Genomic DNA, 8,856 nt, shown 5'->3' on the forward strand with positions numbered 1-8,856 from the left:
TAACACTGCACACACTGATCTCTTGTACTGATCATTATTATCCCATAGTAGACTATAACACTGCACACACTGATCTCTTATACTGATCATTATTATCCCATAGGGACCTATAACACTGCACACACTGATCTCTTATACTGATCATTATTATCCCATAGGAGACTATAACACTGCACACACTGATCTCTTATACTGATCATTATTATCCAATAGGGATCTATAACACTGCACACACTGATCTCTTATACTGATCATTATTATCCCATAGGGACCTATAACACTGCACACACTGATCTCTTATACTGATCATTGTTATCCCATAGGAGACTATAACACTGCACACACTGATCTCTTATACTGATCATTATTATCCCATAGGAGACTATAACACTGCGCACACTGATCTCTTATACTAATCATTGTTATACCATAGGGACCTATAACACTGCACACACTGATCTCTTATACTGATCATTATTATCCCATAGGGGACTATAACACTGCACACACTGATCTCTTATACTGATCATTATTATCCCATAGGGACCTATAACACTGCACACACTGATCTCTTATACTGATCATTATTATCCCATAGGGACCTATAACACTGCACACACTGATCTCTTATACTGATCATTATTATCCCATAGTAGACTATAACACTGCACACACTGATCTCTTATACTGATCATTATTATCCCATAGGGACCTATAAAACTGCACACACTGATCTCTTCTTATACTGATCATTATTATCCCATAGGAACCTATAACACTGCACACACTGATCTCTTCTTATACTGATCATTATTATCCCATAGGGACCTATAACACTGCACACACTGATCTCTTATACTGATCATTATTATCCCATAGGGACCTATAACACTGCACACACTGATCTCTTATACTGATCATTATTATCCCATAGGAGACTATAACACTGCACACACTGATCTCTTATACTGATCATTATTATCCCATAGGGACCTATAACACTGCACACACTGATCTCTTATACTGATCATTGTTATCCCATAGGAGACTATAACACTGCACACACTGATCTCTTCTTATACTGATCATTATTATCCCATAGGGACCTATAACACTGCACACACTGATCTCTTATACTGATCATTATTATCCCATAGGAGACTATAACACTGCACACACTGATCTCTTATACTGATCATTATTATCCCATAGGGACCTATAACACTGCACACACTGATCTCTTCTTATACTGATCATTATTATCCCATAGGGACCTATAACACTGCACACACTGATCTCTTATACTGATCATTATTATCCCATAGGGACCTATAACACTGCACACACTGATCTCTTATACTGATCATTGTTATCCCATAGGGACCTATAACACTGCATACACTGATCTCTTATACTGATCATTATTATCCCATAGGAGACTATAACACTGCACACACTGATCTCTTATACTGATCATTATTATCCCATAGGGACCTATAACACTGCACACACTGATCTCTTATACTGATCATTATTATCCCATAGGGACCTATAACACTGCACACAGTGATCTCTTATACTGATCATTATTATCCCATAGGGACCTATAACACTGCACACACTGATCTCTTATACTGATCATTATTATCCCATAGGGACCTATAACACTGCACACACTGATCTCTTATACTGATCATTGTTATCCCATAGGGACCTGTAACACTGCACACACTGATCTCTCATCCTGATCACTGACATGTATTAACACGCCTGTGATCAGTGTTATCGGCGCTTGACTGCTCCTGCCTGAATCTCAGGCACAGAGCAGTCATTCGTCGATCGGACACCGAGGAGGCAGGTAAGGGCCCTCCCGGTGTCCTGTAAGCTGTTCGGGACGCCGCAATTTCACCACGGCGGTCCCGAACAGCCCGACTGACTAGCCGGGATACTTTCGCTTTAGAAGCGGCCGTCAGCTTTGACCGCCGCTTCTAAAGGGTTAATACCGCACATTGCCGCGATCGGCAATGTGTGGTATTAGCCGCGGGTCCCGGCCGTTGATGAGCGCCGGGACCGACGCGATGTGATGCGGGGTCATATATTTACGTCCTGCGTCGTTAAGGGGTTAAACCGTATAAGTTATTTATTTTTATTTTTTTAACATAGGAGTCAATGGTAACCGGACAGAACTGTATGTGCGTACGGTTCCATCCGGTTTTCACCATACGGGTTTTGACTTAGCACAGTTTTTTTTCTTGGAATTTTAATCAAACAAGTGAAACTTTATTCAAAATGGAGAGAAAAGTAAAAAATGTATACAGTTTTTTCTTAAAAAACGGATGCAACCGGCCATCATTTTTCAAACCGTATTCGGATTAAAACTTGTACACACGTTTTGATACAGTTTAGTCCAGTTTTGAGGAATCCGTTTTTCATCAAAAACCAGATAAGGGAACTTTATTGCAAAAACGTGGTGTGAATGCAGCCTTACAGAGCAGTGCTGCCAGGCTCCCGAGAGCAGTGAGTCAGCAGAGTGAGGGAGGGGGAGGAGTCATCAGTGCAGGCAAGAGAGGACACGCCCCTCCTTTTGGATAGATCATTGTTTCCCAACCAGGGTGCTGCCAGCTGTTGCAAAACTACAACTCCCAGCATGCCCGGACAGCCATCGGCTGTCCGGGCATGCTGGGAGTTATAGTTTTGCAACAGCTGGAGGCACCCTATTTGGGAAACACTGGGATGGATGGAAAAGATATTGTGCAGCTGTAATATGCTATTTTTTAGTGAAATACGGGATGATAGAGACTTAAAAATGACATGATCAGGATGAGGCGCTGATCAAACTATGGGGGCAGATTTACCAAAATCCTGTCCAGAGGAAAAGTTGCTGAGTTGCCCATAGCAACCAATCAGATCACTGCTTTCATTTTTAACAAGGCCTCTGCAAAATGAAAGCAGCGATCTGATTGGTTGCTATGGGCAACTCAGCAACTTTTCCTTTGTACAGGTTTTGATAAATCTCCGCCTATGGGCGCCAACAGTGTGAGAATAACGCCAAAAAAAAACGCTGTTTACAGTGCATGTTACTCCCCCCCCGGACCTCCAGCAAACATCCGGGGGGATTATCAATCAGAGAAAGAGCGGCACAGTTGCCCATAGCAACCAATCAGATCGCTTCTTTCATTGTTAAATAAGGCCTCAGAAGAATGAAAGTAGCCATCTGGGCAATGGCTTCATTTCACTACACAGGTTTTGATAAATCTCCCAAGATATATATAAATATAGCCTATATAGCAGAGCTGACTCTGTTCTACTGATAATGTAGCAGAGCTGACTGTGTTTGCAGCGCACGTGGCAGACTGACTGTGTTTACGCCACACGTAGCAGAGATGACTGTGTTTACGCCACACGTGGCAGAGCTGACTGTGTTTACGCCACACGTAGCAGAGCTGACTGTGTTTACAGGACCCTCGCCTGCAGGCATAGCTCCTAACCATCCTGGAACGGCAGCCACATTCAACTGTGAATGTCTCTTAATGAGGCATCTGCAGTTACATGTGAAGCTCGGTGGGAAGCCATTGGCTCCCCACCCTGCCAATTACTTTTAGCCAGCAAACACAGCCAACGCGAATCATAGAAATGGCATGTATGCCCCGCGTCCTTAAAGGACATCTGCAGCGTTACAAACACTTATCCCCTATCCTCAAGATAGGGGATAAGTGTTTGATCGCGGGGGGTCCGAACGCTGGAGCCCCCGGCGATCTCCTGTATGGGGCCGCGGCTGTCCCGTGCAGGGGGCGTGCCAGCCGCAGCATGACGTTGCAGCCGGCACGCCTCCTCCATACATCTCTATGGGAGAGGCAGCATTTGTGCCTCCCCGCATCCCCCATAGAACTGTATGGGGACGGGGAGGAGACGGGGCATCACCGTCGACCTCTAGGTCAACGCTACATCACCATGAGCGCTAATGGCGGCGCCCCGTTAGGGAGATCGGGGGGGTCCCAGCGGTCGGACCCCCCGCGATCAAACACTTATCCCCTATCCTGTGGATAGGGGATAAGTGTAATGCCGCTGCAGTTGTCCTTTAAGGGGTTAGAAAAAGTATCGGTACGCGTACTCGTTCTTAAAAAAGATGTTATCGGAGCATCTCGCTGGCATGGAGATCTCTTTAGACTTGTACTTGGAAGTGGAGTCAGCATTACATAGTAAGGCCGAAAAGACAGGAGGTGAAGGTGAGGCGTACGGGGGGAGGGATTCTAGAGGCCTACATACACATTAACCCCATAACGACCATGGATGTCTATGCTCGTCCAATGGCCGTTACCTGGGTATGACACGGGCTCCCGCCTCGAGCTCGCGTCATAACGCCTGGACCCCAGCTGATTCCTGTAGCTGGGGTCGGCGTTAACAGCCGACATGCGGCGATCACCGCAGGCGGCTATTAACCCTTTAGATCGCCGCTGTCAAAGTTGACAGCGGCGTCTAAAGGTGCCTTTATGCTGTCCCTGGTGGTCCAGTGGGGTGGATCGCCCCCCCGAAGCGCAATCGCTGGGGGGCAATCCACTGTGGAGGTAGCCTGAGGACTTACCTCTCCTGCTGTGGCGGCTCCGGTGCTCTGAATGATAAAGCCTAGCAGGACCAGGCTTTATCAATCGAGTGCAGAGCACACTGATCAATGGAGTTCTATGGAACCATAATGATCTGCATGAGGAATCTAATGATTCCTCCTAAAAGTCCCCTAAGGGACTAAAAGTGTAAAAAAAAAAAAATAAATAAAAAAAGTTTAAAAAAAGTTTTAAATCACACACATTAACCCCTTACTTATTAAAAGTTTAAATCACCCCCCCCCCCCTTTTCCCAAATTCCAGATAAAAAAATATATAAACATAATAAAAATAAACATATGTGGTATCGCCGCGTGTGTAAATGTCCGAACTATAAAAATATATTGTATATTAAAACGCACGGTCAATGGCGTACACGCAAAATTCCAAAGTCCAAAATAGAGTATTTTTGGTCACTTCTTATACCATTAAAAAAAGGAATAAAAAGTGATCAAAACGTCCGAACAAAAATGGTACCGATAAAAACTTCAGATCACGGCGCAAAAAATGAGCCGTCAAAAGGGGTCAGAAGATGACAATTTTAAACGTATAAGTTTTCCTGCATGTAGTTATGATTTTTTCCAAAAGTGCGACAAAATCACCTATATGAGTAGGGGATCATTTTAATCGTATGGACCTACAGAATAAAGAGAAGGGGTCATTTATATTAAAAAAAATGTTTTTACTTTAATTTTGTCGCAGTTTTTTTTTTTCCTGTTTTGCTGTAGATCTTTGGGTAAAATGACTGACGTCATTACAAAGAAGAATTGGTGGCGCAAAAAATAAGCATCATATGGATTTTTAGGTGCAAAATTGAAAGGGTTATGATTTTTTAAATGTAAGGAGGAAAAAACGAAAGTGCAAAAACAGAAAAATGCCTATAGTGACTGTATCTAAACCTGTAGTAAATGTATCTATGCCTATAGTGACTGTATCTAAACCTGTAGTAAATGTATCTATGCCTATAGTGACTGTATCTAAACCTGTAGTAAATGTATCTTTGCCTATAGTGACTGTATCTAAACCTGTAGTAAATGTATCTATGCCTATAGTGACTGTATCTAAACCTGTAGTAAATGTATCTATGCCTATAGTGACTGTATCTAAACCTGTAGTAAATGTATCTATGCCTATAGTGACTGTATCTAAACCTGTAGTAAATGTATCTATGCCTATAGTGACTGTATCTAAACCTGTAGTAAATGTATCTATGCCTATAGTGACTGTATCTAAACCTGTAGTAAATGTATCTATGCCTATAGTGAATGTATCTAAACCTGTAGTAAATGTATCTATGCCTATAGTGACTGTATCTAAACCTGTAGTAAATGTATCTATGCCTATAGTGAATGTATCTAAACCTGTAGTAAATGTATCTATGCCTATAGTGACTGTATCTAAACCTGTAGTAAATGTATCTATGCCTATAGTGACTGTATCTAAACCTGTAGTAAATGTATCTATGCCTATAGTGACTGTATCTAAACCTGTAGTAAATGTATCTTTGCCAATAGTGACTGTATCTAAACCTGTAGTGAATGGGGGAGATTTATCAAAGTTGTCTATGTCCCGATCTATTGTGCGCCTAATTTATCAAAAGGCGCACGACTCTTGATAAATTCTGCGCACGGACTTCAGGATCTATGCTTTAGGGCATGTTTACACTGATTAATATTTGCACGGAATTCTCACTGAAAAAATCCGCTCAGAAATTACTTTTTTTTTTTGCGCGGAATTCCGCACAAAAATCGGTGCAGAATTCAGCGCGGCATAGGAGACATTATTAAAAAAATATTTGGTTTTTGAGGAAATTCCAAGGGAATTACTCACAAAATCCGCGCAATTTCTGTGCGAATTCCGCGCCAAAGTGTGGTGGACTGAAAAAAAAAAATGTACTTTGAGTTCTATGGGGTTAGGACGTGAATTCCGCATGAAGAAAGAACATGTTCATTCTTCATGCGAAACGGAATTCAGTGACAGAATTCCGTAAGCGGAAATTCCTGAGTGTGAACTGAGGAGCAGAAATTTAATTACATACTATTAATTACATACTATTAAAGGGGTACTCCGGTGAAAACCTTTTTTCTTTTAAATCAACTGGTGGCAGAAAGTTAAACATATTTGTAAATTACTTCTATTAAAAAATCTTAATCCTTCCAGTACTTATTAGCTGCTGAATGCTACAGAGGAAATTCCTTTCTGTTTGGAACACTGATGACATCATGACCACAGTGCTCTCTGCTGACATCTCTGTTCATTTTAGCAACCGTGCATAGCAGATGTATGCTAAAGGCAGCATGGTGGCTCAGTGGTCAGCACTGCTGCCTGGCAGTGCTGGGGCCTTGGGTTCAAATCCCACTAAGGACAGCAATAAATAAAGTGTTATTATTATTATAGTAACGTTAGCAGAGAGAACTGTGGTCGTGATGTCATCAGAGAGCATTCCAAAAAGAAAAGAATTTCCTCTGTAGTATTCAGCTGCCAATAAGTACAGGAAGGATTAAGATTTTTTTTTAATAGAAGTAATTTACAAATATGTTTAACTTTCTGCCACCAGTTGATTTAAAAGAAAAAAGGTTTTCACCGGAGTACTCCTTTAAGGATTTTCCGTTTTTTGCATTTTCGTTTTTTCCTCCTTCCTTTTTAAAAATCATAACCCTTTCAGTTTTGCACCTAAAATGCCATATTATGGCTTATGTTTTGCGCCACCAATTCTACTTTGCAGTGACAGTAATTTTTCCAAAAAAATCCACTGCGAAACGGAAAAAAAATGCATTGTGCAATAAAATTGAAGAAAAAACGCCATTTAGTAATTTTTGGGGGCTTCCGTTTCTACGCAGTAAGTTCTTCAGTAGAAATGTCGTACTTCTGGAAAAAATCATAACTACATGCACGAAATTGAATATGTTTAAAATTGTCATCTTCTGACCCCTATAACTTTTTTATTTTTCCGCAAATGGACCAGTATGAGGGTTAATTTTTGCGCCTTAATCTGAAGTTTTTATCGGTACCATTTTTGTATTGATCGGACCTTTTGATTGCTATTTATACATTTTTCATGATATAAAAAGTGACCAAAAATACGCTATTTTGGACTTTGGAATTTTTTTGCGCGTACGCCATTGACCGTGCGGTGTAATTAACAATATATTTTTAGAGTTTGGACATTTCCACACGTGGCGATACCACATGTTTATTTTTATTTACACAGTTTACTATATTGTGATCGCTATTACGTCAGCACCGGCAACGTCAGCTCCGGCAACGTCAGCTCCGGCAACGTCAGCTCCGGCAACGTCAGCTCCGGCAACGTCAGCTCCGGCAACGTCAGCACCGGCAACGTCAGCTCCGGCAACGTCAGCACCGGCAACGCCAGCTCCGGCAACGCCAGCTCCGGCAACGTCAGCTCCGGCAACGTCAGCTCCGGCATCGTCAGCACCGGCAACGTCAGCACCGGCAACGTCAGCACCAACTACGTCAGCTCCGGCAACGTCAGCTCCGGCCTCGTCAGCTCCGGCCTCGTCAGCACCGGCCTCGTCAGCACCGGCCTCGTCAGCACCGGCCTCGTCAGCACCGGCCTCGTCAGCACCGGCCTCGTCAGCACCGGCCTCGTAAGATCCCACAACGTCAACTCCAACACACGTCAACTCCAACATCGTCCGCTCCAACATCGTCCGCTCCAACATCGTCCGCTCCAACATCGTCCGCTCCAACATCGTCCGCTCCAACATCGTCCGCTCCAACATCGTATCGTCCGCTCCAACATCGTATCGTCCGCTCCAACATCGTATCGTCCGCTCCAACATCGTATCGTCCGCTCCAACATCGTATCGTCCGCTCCAACATCGTCAGCACCAACTACGTCAGCTCCGGCATGGTCAGCTCCGGCATGGTCAGCTCCGGCATGGTCAGCTCCGGCATGGTCAGCTCCGGCATGGTCAGCTCCGGCATGGTCAGCTCCGGCATGGTCAGCTCCGGCATGGTCAGCTCCGGCATGGTCAGCTCCGGCATGGTCAGCTCCGGCATGGTCAGCTCCGGCATCGTCAGCTCCGGCATCGTCAGCTCCGGCATCGTCAGGTCTGCACCATCAGGTCTGGAGAAAATATGTCCCTCCTGCGCTCCCTGTTAATTTATATTGTACCTCTGTCTACCCTCTAAGCCAATGGTGTCCAAACTGCAGCCCTCCAGATGTTGCAAAGCTACAACTCCCAGCGTGCCCGGACCGCAGTTGGCTGTCCGGGCACGCTGGAAGTTGTAG

The sequence above is a fragment of the Hyla sarda genome, chromosome 7, assembly GCF_029499605.1.
Source record: "Hyla sarda isolate aHylSar1 chromosome 7, aHylSar1.hap1, whole genome shotgun sequence".
Classification (NCBI taxonomy): Eukaryota; Metazoa; Chordata; class Amphibia; order Anura; family Hylidae; genus Hyla; species Hyla sarda.